This window comes from Sapajus apella, unplaced genomic scaffold (assembly GCF_009761245.1).
Source record: "Sapajus apella isolate SASKATOON/1434 unplaced genomic scaffold, GSC_monkey_1.0 scaffold35, whole genome shotgun sequence".
NCBI classification, from domain to species: Eukaryota; Metazoa; Chordata; class Mammalia; order Primates; family Cebidae; genus Sapajus; species Sapajus apella.
Genome location: NW_022436975.1, coordinates 2,949,997 through 2,965,923, shown reverse-complemented (window position 1 = coordinate 2,965,923; position 15,927 = coordinate 2,949,997). Strand labels below are relative to the sequence as shown.

At 34.1% G+C, this 15,927-nt stretch overlaps 1 protein-coding gene and 1 long non-coding RNA gene across 2 annotated transcripts in view; both read right to left on the bottom strand.

The window, feature by feature from the left end:
- Nucleotides 1-15,927, bottom strand: part of SNTG1 (syntrophin gamma 1) — a 384,071-nt gene that overhangs the window by 294,138 nt on the left and 74,006 nt on the right. The gene's annotated exons all lie outside the window — the stretch shown is intronic.
- On the bottom strand, nt 3,696-13,649 carry LOC116563434. Its single transcript, XR_004274392.1, has 4 exons — nt 13,551-13,649; nt 12,655-12,657; nt 7,505-7,514; nt 3,696-3,707 (listed from the first exon to the last, which is right to left on the bottom strand). It is a non-coding gene; the product is annotated as an uncharacterized LOC116563434 (long non-coding RNA).

The window sequence follows — 15,927 nt, the reverse complement described above, 5'->3', positions numbered from 1 at the left end:
AGGCCAGTAAAGAGATGCTTAATAATAGAGCCCAGTTGAATTTTACTGGGCTCTATTATAGCATGCAAACCAACACAGAGAAATGGCATCTGACTCCGATATTTTGACATTTCAGCATTGCCGTTCAGGTGTCTACAGAATTCACGCAGACAAATGAACAAGGAGGAGGAGAATTGGAAACTGTGAAACTCTGAGAAACAGTGGAGGCCTAGAGTTGCCAGAACTTCTGATTTATAAAGAGCCACATACCTGCTTTTTAATGTGTTTTGTCACAATTTTTAAAACATTTTAATTTTGGCAAATGTATATATATACATTTATGATACATAACATGTACCATCTTAATCATTTTTAAGTGCTCAGCAGTTTTAAGTATATTCATATTCTTCTACAACAAACATTGACAATGTTTTCAGTTCTAAATCCTGAAACTCTAGACTTTATGCAGCCTTTGCACCTCTCTGCTGGAGCCAGTGGGCAAAAGAAAAGAAAAGAAACAGACAAAAATATGTTTCCCCTAAAACAATGATTCTCTGTTCCCTTCTTCCCCTAGGCCCTGGAAAACACCATTCTATTTTCTGTTTCTATGAGTTTTGTTACTCTAGGTAACAAAACTAGGTACTCTAGTACCTAGGTACTCCAGGTACCCAATTTAAGTGGTATCAGACAGGATTTATTGTTTTTTGGCTGGCTTATTTAACTCAGGAAAATGTCATCAAGGTTTATCCATGTTGTATCATGTGAAAGGATTTCCTTCCATTTTAAGGGATGATAATATTCCATTGCAAGCATATATCACATTTTGTTTATTCATTCGTTCATTAACGAACATTTGCATTGCCTCGATTTTTTGGTTACTGTGGACAATGCTTCCAGGTAAATGGGATTGCAAGCATCTCTTCACAACTACTGTCAATTCTTTTGAATATAAATCCAGAGGTGACATTACTGGGTTATATGGTAGCTATATTTTTAACTTTTTGAGGAACCATCATACTGTTCTTCATAATGGCTATATCGTTTTACATTTCCACCAAGAGTGCACAGGAGTCCTAATTCCTCTACATCCTTGCTGTTTCAGTCCATTTTCACACTGCTATAAAGGAGTCCTAATTTCTCTATATCCTTGCTGTATCAGTCCATTATCACACTGCTATAAATGTGATTTTTAAAGGGAAGAGGCTTAATTGGCTCACAGTTCAGCATGGCTGGGGAGGCCTCAGGAAATTTAACAATCATTGTGGAAGGTGAAGGGGAAGCAAGGCACCTTCTTCATAAGATGACAGGAAGGAGAACTGCCAAGCGAAATGGGAAGAGCCCTCTATAAAATTATCAGATCTGCTGAGAACTCACTCACTATCATGAGCACTGCATGAGGGAAACCACCCCTATAACTCAGTTGCCTCCACCTGGTTTCTCCCTTCACATATGGTGAACGTGGGGATTACAATTCAAGACGAGATTAGGGTGGGGATGCAAAGCCTAATCATATCACTTGCCAAGGCTTGTTTTCTGTTTTGATTTTGTTTTTAATAGTGGCATTCCTAAATGGTGTGAGGCAATATCTTTGTGGTTTTGATTTGAATTTCCCTAACGATTAGTGTGTTGAACATTTTTTCACGTTTTCTTGGTCATTTGTATACTTTTTTTTGAAGAAATATCCATTCAGGTGTTTTAGGCAATTTTTAATTAGGTGAGGTTTCTATTGTTGTTGTTAAATGTAGGAGTTCTTTAAATTTCCTGAATATTAACTTCTTATCAGATATATGATTTACAAATATTTTAAGCCATTCTATAAGTTACCTTTTCACTCTGTTGACTGTGTCCGTTGATGCACAAAAGTTTTTCATTTTGATTAGTTTTTCGTTTTGATTAATATCAATTTATCTATCTTTTCTGTTGTTGCCTGTGATTTGAAGTTCCATCCAAAAATTCCTTGCCAAATCTGATGGTATGAAGCTTTTCTATGTTTTCTTTTATTAGTTTAGTATTTTTTTTAGTTTTTTTTTTTTTTTTTTTTTTTTTTTTTTGAGACGGAGTTTCGCTCTTGTTACTCCGGCTGGAGTGCAATGGCGGGATCTCGGCTCACCGCAACCTCCGTCTCCTGGGTTCAGGCAATTCTCCTGTCTCAGCCTCCTGAGTAGCTGGGATTACAGGCACGAGCCACCATGCCCAGCTAATTTTTTGTATTTTTAGTAGAGACGGGATTTCACCGTGTTGACCAGGATGGTCTCGATCTCTTGACCTCGTGATCCACCCGCCTCTGCCTCCCAAAATGCTGGGATTACAGGCTCGAGCCACTGCGCCCGGCCTTTTTTAGTTCTTATCATTAGATTTTTAATCCATTTTGAATTAATTTTTTTAAGGTATGATGAAATGGTCCAATTTAATTTTTCATATATAGATATCCAGTTTTCAAACATCATTTGTTGAAAACACTATATTTGCTTATTGAATGGTCTTTAAAATCTTATTTACAATAATTTACTGAGCTCAGTATTCTCTTCCATAAGTCATATTCATCATATCTACAATGTGATGCCTGTCTTTATGCCACTATCCCATTGTTTTACCTGCAGATTTGTAATAAGTTTTGGAATCAGGATGTATGATTGATGCCTCTAATTTTGCTCTTGGTTTTCAAATGTAAACTCTTGCTGTTTTTGGTGTCTCTTGCAATTCCACATAAATTTTAGGATGGAGTTTACTATTTCTCAGAAAAACACCATCACAACTTTGAGAGATCACAACAACTCTGTAAATTACACTAGGTAGTTCTGATACATTAATAAAAATTGTCTCCCAATCCATGAACATAGAACATCTTTCCATTTACTTGTACTTTCTTTAATTCAGAAATATTTTGGAGTTTTCTGTATACAAATCTTTGCTTCCTTCATTAATTCTAAATATTATATTTTTTGCCATTTTAAATAAAATTTCTTTCAGACAGTTCACTGTTAGTGTATAGAATTCCAACTGACTTTTGTGTGTCTATTTTCTATCTGCCAATTTTGCTAAAATTACTACTTTTAACTTTTTTATGGACTTTTTAGGGATTTCTACATATAAGGTCACGTAGTCTGTGTTCTTTTTATTCTGAAATAGTATTTCATTTTACTACAGTCTGCTTTTCTTTGTTTCAGTTTCTATTAGTTACGAATAAAGCTGCTATGAACAAATATGAAAAATCCTGTATATTTTTTTCGTGGGGACATATTTGTATTTCTCTTGAATAAATACTTACGAGTATGCATGTAGCATTGTATATTAAGATAATATTTCACTTGGTAAGAAACTGTCAAACTGTGTTCCACAGTGGCTGTGCCATTTTGCATTTCTAGCTGTAGTGAATGAGTTTCTGCTGCTCTGCATCTTTGCCAGCATGGTTGATTTTCTGAATTGTAGCCATTCTAACGAGGTTGTAGTAATATCTTGCTGTTTCCTATTTAGTATTATACATAGATGACAATTTATAATTTACATAGACTATAAGTATATCACAAAGGTATTAGCAAATAAAATTGAAGCAATGGCTATCAAAATACATTCTGATAGGAACAAGGGTGTCTCCACAAAAATAATAATTATTACTATTATGTCATTTTTTTAAAATGTCTTGCTTAGGACGTTTCTACCAGGGCTGACACCTGGAAATTTATACTGTGGCACTGATGTCTTGGCTGTTCTTCTTCACAGGACATAATCTCATATTGACATTTCACTCTTGTTTTTTAGGATTAAAGTTTATTACTGGGAGTATTGAGTTTGGCTACATTTTGTTGCTTTGTTAATATTCTATTTTGCAGAGAACTGAATGGAATATTCCTTCCATTCATTTTTCATTGTTGTTGTTATAGACAAGGACTTGTTCCCAATGGTCTTGGAATATTCCCTCATGTAAGAATGTTTGTGTGATGCTGGGCAGCCCAAAAGGGCAAACAACTTCTATTATGTGACTTGCCAGAGAAGGTTTCTGTGATAAGAATTATTTGTTTGTTTGCTTATTTCTTTATTTATTGAGACAGAGTCTCTGTTACCCAGGCTAGAGTGCAGTGGTGCAATCTTGCCTCACTGCAACCTCTGCCTCCCAGTTCAAGCGATTTTTCTGCCTCAGCTTCCCAAGTACATGGGATTACAGACATGCGCCACCAAGCCAGGGTAATTTTTGCATTTTTGGTAGAAATCGGGTTTCACTATATTGGCCAGGCTGGTTTAAAACTCCCGACCTCAAGCAATCTGCTCATCTTGGCCTCCCAAAGTGCTGGGGTTACAGGCGTGAGCCACCAGGCCTGGCAAATAAGGAGACTTTTAATCTAATGTCTGAATGACAGCAGGGGAGTAGGGAGCGCAGTCATGAGACCACTGGGTCTCTTTAGAACCCAAGAAAACAAGAGGAGAGAAAAGTGAATCATGTCAAATGCTGAAAACAAAAACCACACCAACAGAAGTCTATGTCCCAGGAAACTATGCTTCTAAAGAGGAGGAATAAACTCTTAATCCAACAAACAATAGTAAACAATGCCTTGCCAGGGGCTCTGCACTACAAGAAATGTTGTAGGAATTCCTGCAGGGATTGGAAACATAAGTCTGAAGCTCAGATCCACACAAGCAAAGAACTCCAATGAAAGAATAAATGAAAGTAAATAAATTATCTTGCTTCTCTCGTTTTTGATTGTCAACATAACTCTTTGTTTTAAATAGCAATACTAACAATATGTGGGGTGATTAAAGAGCATGGATAAGTAAAATGATAGTAACTGACAAGAGATGGGAGGGAGGAATTAGGAACTTTCTGTGATAAGGTACCTGTATTACACATGAAAAAGCAGCACAGTGCTCTCTGAAAGTGCACGCAGATTTTAAAATACATATAGCAGAAACTAAAGCAAACACTAATTATTTTCAAAAGCATAATTGATACAGTAAGAGAAAAGACGTAATGGGCTTAATCAAATGCTTAAGGTAAACCAAGGAAGTTAAAAAAGAGTGTGTGAGGGGGACAAAGAACCAATGAAGCAAATAGAGAAAAGTTACAAACATGGTGGATATTAACTCAGGTATATTAATAATAACTTTATATTTAAATGGTCTAAATAATCAACCAAAATAAACAAATTATCAAGGGAATATAAAAGATCCAAGTCTAACTTCTATAAGAAACGCATTTTCAATGGAGACTTCTAGAGGTTTAAGGTAAAGGGATGAAGTAAAACACACTTTGCTAACAGTAAAGATAGCCGGAGGAGATATATTAATGGCAGACAAAGGGGACTTAGAGCAAGGAGAACTGTCAAAGGTAAGGAGGGTAATTGAATAATGATTAAGTGAGGAATTAAATAAGATAAAGCAAAATAATCTCAAAGAAGACATAGCAATATTAAACCATCTAACAACAGAATGTCACTATATGTATGGCAAAAACACTGAATGAACCGAAAGGAGAAATAGACATATACTATAATTGTGGCCTTCAATGGCATTCTTTCAAAAATTGATAGTCCAAGCAGGTAACAGTTGTTTAAAAATATAGTTGCAATGAACAGTACCATCATTCAAATTGTTATAAAAGACTTTTATAGAATATACCAGTTACAGAGAGCAAAATATACACTTTTCCAAGCTTATATGGAAATATCATAAAAGCAGACTATCCTCTACGCCAGAAAACACATTTTAACTATTAAAAAAATATTAATTTTACCAAATACGTTCCCAGATAATCAGGAATTTAAACCAAAAATCAATAAAATAAAGATAGCAATAAAATCTCCAAATATTTGGATATTACTCATTACCCTTCTATACAGCATGTGATTTATGAAAAGTCTGAAGAGAATTTAAAAATATTTTGAACTTAAGACAAGTGAAAATAATCTTACCAGTATTTGTGACATCCAGGAAAAGCCGTGCTTAGAGATAAATGTATGCCACTGAACGCATGTATTAGTAAAGAAGGCTAAAATCAATGATCTAAGCCCTCACAACACAAAATCAGAAAGAGCAGCAATCAAAGCCTAAAGCAAAAAGAAAGCAAATCATAAAAATTACAGGGGAAATCAATGAAATGGAAAGCAAACACAGAAAATAACAGGAAAAAATTAAGGAAACTTAATGTTTGTTTTTCTAAAAGATAAAGAAAATGATAAATTGCTAGGAGACTCAGCAGGAAATAAAGAGAGAAAGATACGAATTACTAGTGTCAGAAATGAAAGAGGTCATCCTTATTGATCCCATGGATACTAAAAGGCTAATAAAGGAACACTGTGAACAACTCTATGTCTACAGATTTGATAATTTACATGATTTGGGTCAATTGCCATAAGAAGAAATAGATAATATGAAATGGTCTATGTTTATTAAAGATATCTAACCAATAAATAATACCATTACAAATAAGGCACCAAATCTAGAGAGTTCCCTTATAAAAAATATTTTTAAATACTGTTACATATTTAATGAAGAAATAATACTAATTCTCCACTATTTTGTCTAGAGCACAGAAGAAGAGGCAACAGTTTATAACTCATTTATGATAATATAATTAACCTAACACCCACAAAAGTTTTTGAACACATTACAAAAAAATTAAGAACAATATTTCTCATGAATATAGCTACAATGACTGAACAAAACATTAGCAAATCAAACTCAGTAATGTATACACCACACCAAATGAGATTTATTCCAGTTACGCATGAGTGAATCAAAGCTTGCATTCCAAAGAAACTCACTATTCCAAAAAATCTACCAGAAACAAAAACAAAACAAAACACAAAACCTCTTAGAACTAATAAAGAAGTATATATTAAAGGATAGACATTTAACATAGAAGTGTTAATTACTTTCTATTTATCAACAATAAACAACTGAAATTTGAAGTTTGAAAAACAATACTGTTTATAATAACACCAAAGAATTGACACACTTGGGTACAAATTTGACAACATATGTATAAAATTATATATGGAGACTTACAAATCTCTGATGACAGAGCAAAGACAGTCTAAATTAGTAAATGTTCTATATTCATGGACTTGAGGACTCAACATTGTTTAGATGCTGATTTTCTCAAGCTGATCAATGGATTTACTAAAATTCTCATCAAAATCCCAAAAGCTATTTTGTAGATATTTAAAAGTGATTTTAGAATTTATATGAAACAGCAAAAGACTTTAAATGGCAACAGCATATTGGGAAAGAAAAAGAGGGCTCATGTTTCCCAATTTTAAAACTTAAACTACGACAAGGCAGCATGGTGTTGACAAAAGAATACACACTGATCAATAGAAGAGAACAAAAAGACCAGAAATAGCTCCACACAAGTATAATCAATTGATCAACAAAGAAACAATGGCACTTCAAGGAAAATTTGTAAGTTTTTTGACGAATGTGTTGAAACTATTAGAAAGTAGTATGCAAGAAAAAATAAAATTAGATATGTTACCTCTTTCACAAAAATGAACTCAAAATTAATCATGGACCTAAATTTAAAATGCAATACTATAAAAATTCTTAAAGAAAGTAGAGTATACGGTGACCTTGAGCTTGGCAATTAGCTTTTAGATGCATCAAAGACATAATTCATGAAATAAAAGACTGATGAGCTGGAATATACTAAAATTTACAGCTTTTCCTCTGCAAAATGTACTTTTAAAAGAATGAAAATACAAGCCAAAAATACTGAGAAAATCTTTTTGAAACATATGCATCATAATGGAGTTGTATCCAATATATACAAAGCACTCAATATGCAACAATTGGAAAGCAGGCAACCCAATTTTTTTAAATGGGCAAAATCTCTGGATAGATACATTACCAAAGAAAATATAAATAAGACAAATAAATACATAAAAAGAGTCTCAACATCGTTTGTCATTAGAGAGTTGTACATTAAAACAGCAATGAGATATTACTACACACCTATTAACATGGTTTCCATCCAGAAAAACTACCACCACCAAATGTTGGCATGCATACAGAGCAACAGGAACATTCCTTTACTACTGGGTGATACACAAAATAGTATAGCCACTTTGGAAGACAGTTTGGCAGTTTCTTATAAAGCTTAAGATAGTCGTACCATACAATTCAGCAATTGCCTTTTGAGCCAATTGATTTTTAAAAATATATCCACACATAACCCTGCATGGGGATGTTATAGCACTTTGTATAATAATTGACAAATAGTAGAAGCAAGTGTGATGACCTTCAACAGGTAAATCAATAAATAAAATGTACTGAGTCCATATAATGAAATATTATTCAGTAACAAGAAAAAGAAAAAAAAGCATTCAAAACAGAAGAAAAGACAGTCAAAAGTCTTATATACACCTTGCTAAATGAAAAAAGCCAATCCACCAAGGCTAGATTTTCTACAGTTTTAATTATTTAGTATTCTGTTAAAAGAAAAACTAAAGAAACAGTGAAATGATCAGTGACTTCCTGATGGTCATGGCCTGGATAAATGGAACAGATGGATCCTAGAGGAATTTTTTAGGGCAGTGAAACTATTCCATATGACTTTGTAATGGTGGCTACAGACATGATATTATGCAGGTGTCAAAATCCATTGAGCTTACAATCAAAGAGTTAAATTTAATGTATGAAACTCTTGCAATAAAAACAACTTAGGAGGCTGAGAGATATGATGAAATGCAGAATGTGACAAAAAATTCTTACTGTATTACAAATGTTTGAAGCAACTTCACTTAAAGTCTGTAAGACAAAAAGAAAAGGAACTGAGCGTAATTCTTCTACTCTACCTGATAAAATTGTTTCCCACTGTGAAATGGGCTGTGATACTGCTGTATATATATAGTAGATTAGAAGAATTAAATAAATGAATGACAGGTAATATAACCATTTGTTAGAATGGGAGGTTACAGATGAGCAAGGGGAGGAGGCTGTGGTGTCTCATGTGATAAAGGATTGAGTTAGAGACAGCAGTATAAACTCAGGGATCGTTAATAACAGTTACATATAGAAATGTGTATGAACAGATACAAGCACACCTGTTTCCTTGTGCTTGACTTAACTGACAGATACTGCATATTTAATATACTGAAGGTTTGTAACAAGCCTGTGTGGAGAAAGTTTATCAGAGCATTTTTTTTTCCAACAGCAGGTGCTCATTTTGTGTCTCTGGGTTGCATTTGGGTAATTTTCACAATATTTTGACTATCTCAGATGGTCAAACTACCTGAAAAATAGATTTTTTATGATATTATTTAACAGACATTATTTTAACAGAAATTATTGTATCTGTTATGGTGACCTGTGATCAGTGATTTTTTTTTTGAAACAGTTTCACTCTGTCACCCAGGCTGGAGTGCAGTAGTGTGATCTCAGCTCACTGTAACCTCCATCTCCCAGACCAAGTGACACTGTTGCTTCAGCCTCTTGATGATCAGTGATCCATGATGTTGCTATTGTAATTATTTACAGGGTGCCACAAACCACACCTATATAAGGCAGCAAACTTAACTGATAAATGTTGTGTGGCTTCTGCCTGTTCTACTGACTGATCATTTCTCCATTTTTCTCCCTCTCTGCAGGCTTCCCTATTCCCTGGGACACATGATTTAAATTAGGCCAAGTAATAACCCTGTCTTGGCCTATAAGTGTTCAAGTAAAAGGAAAATTCACACGCCCCTCACTTTAAATCAAAAACTAGAACTCATTAAGCTTAGTGAGGAAGGCGTGTTGAAAGGTAAAACAGGGCAAAAGCTAGGCCCCTTGCACAGCAGTTAGCCAAGTTATAAATGTAAAAGAAAAGTTACTGAAGGAAATTAGAAGTGCTGCTTCAGTGAAAATACAAATGGTGAGAAGTCAGACAGCCTTATTGCTGATATGGAGAAGGTTTTAGTTGTCTGAATAGATCCAACCAGCCACAACATTCTGTTAATCCAAAGCCTAATCTAGAGCAAGGCTGTAGCTCTCTTTAATGCTATGAAATGTGAGAGGAAGAACACTAGAGAAGAAAAGTTGGAAGCTAGCAGAGGTTGGTTCATGAGGTGTAAGGAAAGAAGCCATCTCCATGCCATAAAAGTGCAAGGAGAAGCAGTAAGTGCTGCAGAAAGTTATTAAGAAATCTAGCGAAGATAAATGATGAAGGTGGCTACCCTAAACAACACATTTTCACTGTAGACAGAATAGCCTTCTGCTGGATACCTTCTAGGACTCTCATAGCTAGAGAGGAGAAGTCAATGTCTATTTCAAAGCTTCAAGGAACTGGCTGGCTGTACTATTACAGGCTAATGCAGCTGGTGACTTTAAGTTGATGCCAATTCCTGTTTATCATTTTGAAAATGCTAAGTCCTTAAGAACTAAACTAAATCTACTCTACTTGTACTCTAGGAATAGAATAACAAAGTCTGATTGACAAGATATTTGTTTACAGCATAGTTTACTAAATATTTTAAGCTCACTGTTGAGACATACTGCTTACAGTATGTCTGTAAAAGATTCCTTTCAAAAGTTACTGCTTGTTGACAATACTCCTAGTCACCTGAGAGCCCCAATGGAGATACAAAACAAGATTAATGTTGTTTTCATTCTTCCTAACACCACATCCATTCTGAAGTCCATGGATGAAGGCATAATCTCAACTTTTGGGTTTTGTTATTTAGAAAATACATTTCATAAGGTGATAGCTCCAAAAATAGTAATTCCTATGAGGGATCCAGGCCAAGTTGATTGAAAACCTTCTGGACAGGATTCACCACTCTAGATGCCATTAAAACAATTTCTGCCTCATGGGAGAGGCCAAAATATCAACATTAACAGGAGTTTGGAAAAAGTTGATTCTAACCCCATGGAAGACTTTGAAGGGTTCAAGTTTTCAGTGTAGGAAACAACAACAAACAGTGAAAATAGCATGAAAGCCGGAATTAGAAGTTGAACCTGGGCCTGGCGTGGTGACTCACTCCTGTAATCCCATTACTTTGGGAAGCAAAGGCAGGTAGATCACCTGAGGTCAGGAGTTTGAGATCAGACTGGCCAACATGAAAAAACCCTGTCTCCACTAAAAATAAAAACATTAGCTGGGTGTGGTGGCATGCACCTGCAATTCAATCTACTTGGGAGGCTGAGGCAGGAGGATCACTTGAACCTGGGAGACGGTGGTTGTAATGAGCTAAGATCATGCCATTGCACTCCAGCCTGGTGACAGAGTAAGATTCTGTCTCAAGAAAGAAAAAAAAAAGTAGAACTTGAATATGTAATGAGTTGCTACAATGTCATGATAAAACATGAATAGATGAGGAGCTGATTTTTATGGAAGAGCAAAGAAAGTGGTTTATTGCAAAGGAAACTCTTCCTGATGAAGGTGCTATGAACATTCTTGAAATGACGACAAAGGATTTAGAATTTACATAAACTTAGTTAATAAAGCAGTAGTGGGGTTTGAGAGGATTGACTCCAATATCAAAAGAAGTTCAAAATGCTATTCAACAGCATCACATTAGAGAAAAATTTTTCATGAAAGGAAGAGCCAATAGATATGGCAAAGTTCATCATTGTTTTATTTTAAGAAATTGCCATAGCCACGCCAACCTTCAGCAGCCACTACTCTAATCAGTCATTAGTCATCAACACTGAGCAAAACTCTATCCCAGCAAATAGATTATGACTCACTGAGAGCTCAGATAATTGTTAGTGTCTTTAGTAATTAAGCATGTTTAATTAGGGTATATACATTTTTAAGAAATCATGCTATTGCAGGTATAACAGACTACAGTATTTTTAAAATATAGCTTGTATATGCACTTCCATATAGGTATTTACATAAATCAAAAAATTTACATGACTTGCTATAATGTGATATTCTCTTTTTTCTCATTTTATTTTTTATTTTTACTTCAATAGTTTTTGGGGTACAGCTGGCTTTGGGTTACAGGTGCAGGTTCTTTAGTGATGATTTCTGAGATATTGGTGCACCCATCGTTAGAACAGAGTACATATACCATATATGTAGTCTTTTATTGCAGTGTCTAGAACCAAACCCACAGTATCACCAAGGTATGCCTCTATGTGTATACAAACAGGCATATATACATACATATATTTCATTGTATTTCTGAGGTGTGCCTCTTTATATATGAACAGGCATGTATACACAAGTTCTCTTACTAGCTGAGAAGGCCAAGGAAGCACCACTACTCTGCACACCTAGAACCCAGATTTTGATTTCTAATATCATTCTCTAATAAAGGCAAGCAGAGTTTCTAGGGGAAATGTCTAATTCTTGGACTAGCAGGAAATATGCAAGATCTGCCTGAAAAGTATGTTAGCACCAGAAGTTGAGGAGCTGATAAAAAAATAAGATAAAATAAAAATAAACCTACTATATTAGGGTGTTTAAAAGTGACACTGAAATCAATAGAAAGAGTTCCCAATCCCAAAACTGGACCCATTTGACAAGTAACATATATAAGATAATATTGGATTATATCCCAAAATATAAAATAGATATTTATGAGTTCATAGTAATTTATCAAAATGATCGGATAAATAATAAATTGAGATGACTAGATAAATCTCTGTTAATAGAATTCTAAATAATTTATGCAGATAGCCTGCCCTCACACAGTAAAGCACACTTTTCAACTAAATAATTGGCATTGTGCATAGGGGCATATTTCTTGAAAATACAGTCTGGAAAGAAAAAGTACATTTACAATGAAGAATTCTGAAAAACTCTATCTCAGTCCAGTGATCAGGGTTATTATCAATGGTAATAAGTCATGCTGGTAGTTTTCTCTTGCTATGGTGTGATAATAATGGCAATTTCACTCTGTGGTCTTCCTCTAGAAAAACACATAAACCCAGTACACACACACACACACACACACACACACACACACACACCAGAAAAATCTCGGCTGAAGGACATTCTACAAAACAACCTAACCAGTACTATTTAAAACTTTCAGAATCATCAAAAAATCAAAAAGAAGGACCCTGAAGAGACATGACTATTAAATACAATGTGTATTCTGATGGGATACTGGAAGAGGAAAGAAAAGTCATTAGGTTAAAACTAATGAAACCTGAATAAAGTTTAAGCTTTCCTTAGTAATAATATATGAATAGTGATTTCCTGTTATCAAAAGATAATATTAGTAGAGAAACACCTGTGAGGGATATATTAGAATTTCTGGTGCTATCTTTGCAATTTTCTGTCAATCTAAAACCAGAGTAGAGAACCCAGAAATAAAACCATACACCCGCAGCCATTTAATCTTTGATGAAGTGGATAAAAATAAACAACCAGAAAGGGACTCCCTATATAATAAATGGTGCTGGGATAGCTGGCTAGACATAGCAGAAGAAAGAAACTAAACCCCTACCTTTCACTATATACAAAAATTAACTCAAGATGTATCAAAGAGTTAAATGTATGACATAAAAATGTAAGAATCCTAGAAGAAAACCTAAGAAACACCATTCTGGACATCAGCTTTCAGAAAAAAACTATGACTAAGTCCTCAAAAACAATTGCAATGAAAACAAAAATTGAGAAGTGGGACCTAATTAAACTAAACCACTTCTGCGCAGCAAAAGAAACTATCAAAGAGTAAACACATAACTTACAGAATGAAAGAACATATTCAGAAACTATGCATCCAGCAAAGGTCTAATATCCAGAGTCTTTATTGGAACAATAATCCAAGCAAAAAACAAATAACCCTATTAAAACATGGTCAAAAGACATAAACAGACACTTCTCAAAAGAAGACATACAAGCAGCTAACAAACATATTTTAAAATGCCCATCATCACTAGTCATCAATGAAATGTAAATTAAAACCAGGAAACACCATGGCACACCAGTCAGGATGGCTATTAATAAAGGCTACAGAGAAAGGGGATACTTATACTCTGTGATGGGAATGTAAATTAGTTCAGCCACTGTGGAAGGCAGTTGCAGGTTTCCCCCAAAATTTAAAATATAGCTACCATTTGACCCAGCATTCAAGTTACTGGGTATATATCCAAAATAAAACAAATCATTTTACAGAAAAGACACATGCACTCACAGGTTCACTGCAGCACCACTCACAGTAGCAAAGTCATGGAATCAATGGTGGATTAGATAAAGAAAATGTGGTACATAAACACCATGAAATGTTATATGGCAGTATCCATCAATGATGGATTATATAAAGTATTCATCAATGGTGGATTAGATGAAGAAAATGTGGTACGTATACACCATGAAATGTTACATGGCAGTACGAAAGAACTAAATCATGTCTGTTCTAGCAACAGGAATGCAACTGGAGGCTATGATCCCAAGTGAAATAATACAGGAACAGAAAACCAAATGCCACATGTTCTCACTTATAAGTGGGAGCTAAACATTGGGTACTCATGGACACAAAGATGGCAGCACTGGACACTGAGACAGGAGGGAAGGAAGGGTACAAGACCTGAACAACTAATTGCTGAGTAATATGCTCAAGACCTGAGCAACGGATGTTTCATACCGCAAGCCTCAGCAATATGAAATATACCCACGTAACAAACCTGCACATCTACCTCCACAATCTAAAGTAAAAGTTGAAATATATATATATATCATTATGTGTAAAAAAGGGTATATTTCATTTGGAGAAAAAATATAAAAATTCAAAATAAATGTATATTTTAATCTTTTATTTTAATTACTTCCTCTCTTAGGATCATGATTCAAAAACACTCAAATGAAAAAATAAAAACTAAAACCATTCTAATATAAACAGTTTGTTTAAAAATCAGATATAAAAAGAACAAAGTTTGAGGGCTTATAATGTTTAATTTCAAAACATAGTATGAAGTGAAAAGAATCAAGAATGTAATACTACTGTAAGTACTTGTGAATAAATTAATAGAACAGCTTTAAGAATTTAGAAATAAACTCTAACATTTAGGGCAATTCATTTTCAACAGAAGTGTCAAGGCAATATAATAGGAAAGAATGGTCTTCTCAATAAATGGGACACCTCACCTTACCGTATACAAAAATTAACTGAAAATTGAACTTCGACATAAATATAAAGAGTTAAATCTATAAAACCATTAAAATAAGACATGGCAGTAAGTCTGTATGGCCTTAGATTAGGAAAAGATTTATTAAGGCCCCAAAAGCACAACTGACAAATTTAAATTATTGATAAAGTAGACTTCAAAACCACCAATGCTTTTGAGCTTCAAAAAACACCATTAAGTAATTGAGACTAAGTCACAGCCTACGAAAAGATATTTGTGAATTGTATATCTAACTTATATCCAGGTTACACAAACAAACTTTTAGAAATAAGTAAGAAGCAGCAAACACAATTAATAAAAGTAATATAGGAATATGTAATAAACACAAGAAAAGATGTTTAATATTCTTAGTCATTAGGGAAAGGCAAAGTAATATCAAAATGTGATGCTACTTCATGACAACATCGACATGTAACATGCTTTTTTCAAATTATTTTCTGTTACTTGGTATTGTGTTTCTATTGGAAAACATATACAAGAAGTCTGGATATTTTTCTTGTATCATTCTTTTGTTAATGGATGTTCCTTTTATTTCATGGAGTATTTTATTTCTGAATAATATTGGTTCAACATAAAAATTATTGAATCGAGTATCTCTCATATTCTTGGTCTATCATATCACCTTCTTTTTTGCAACTTTATTCCATTTCGAGATGTTTCCCAACTTTTTTGCAATCTAATTTTTAAAAATGGATAACAACATTTTAATATCCAAGGGCTCTTTATCTTTTTCTCCATGTTCCTTTTATATATAATGGTAGCATTAGTTCATTTACAGACTGATTTTCACCATCTATCTGAAAACATTACAGTATAAAATGCTTTTGTTTAATAAACCTTGCTTTGTCTGTTTCCTTGATTTTTTTTTTCGTTGTTTTAGCCTCTGCCTTTGAT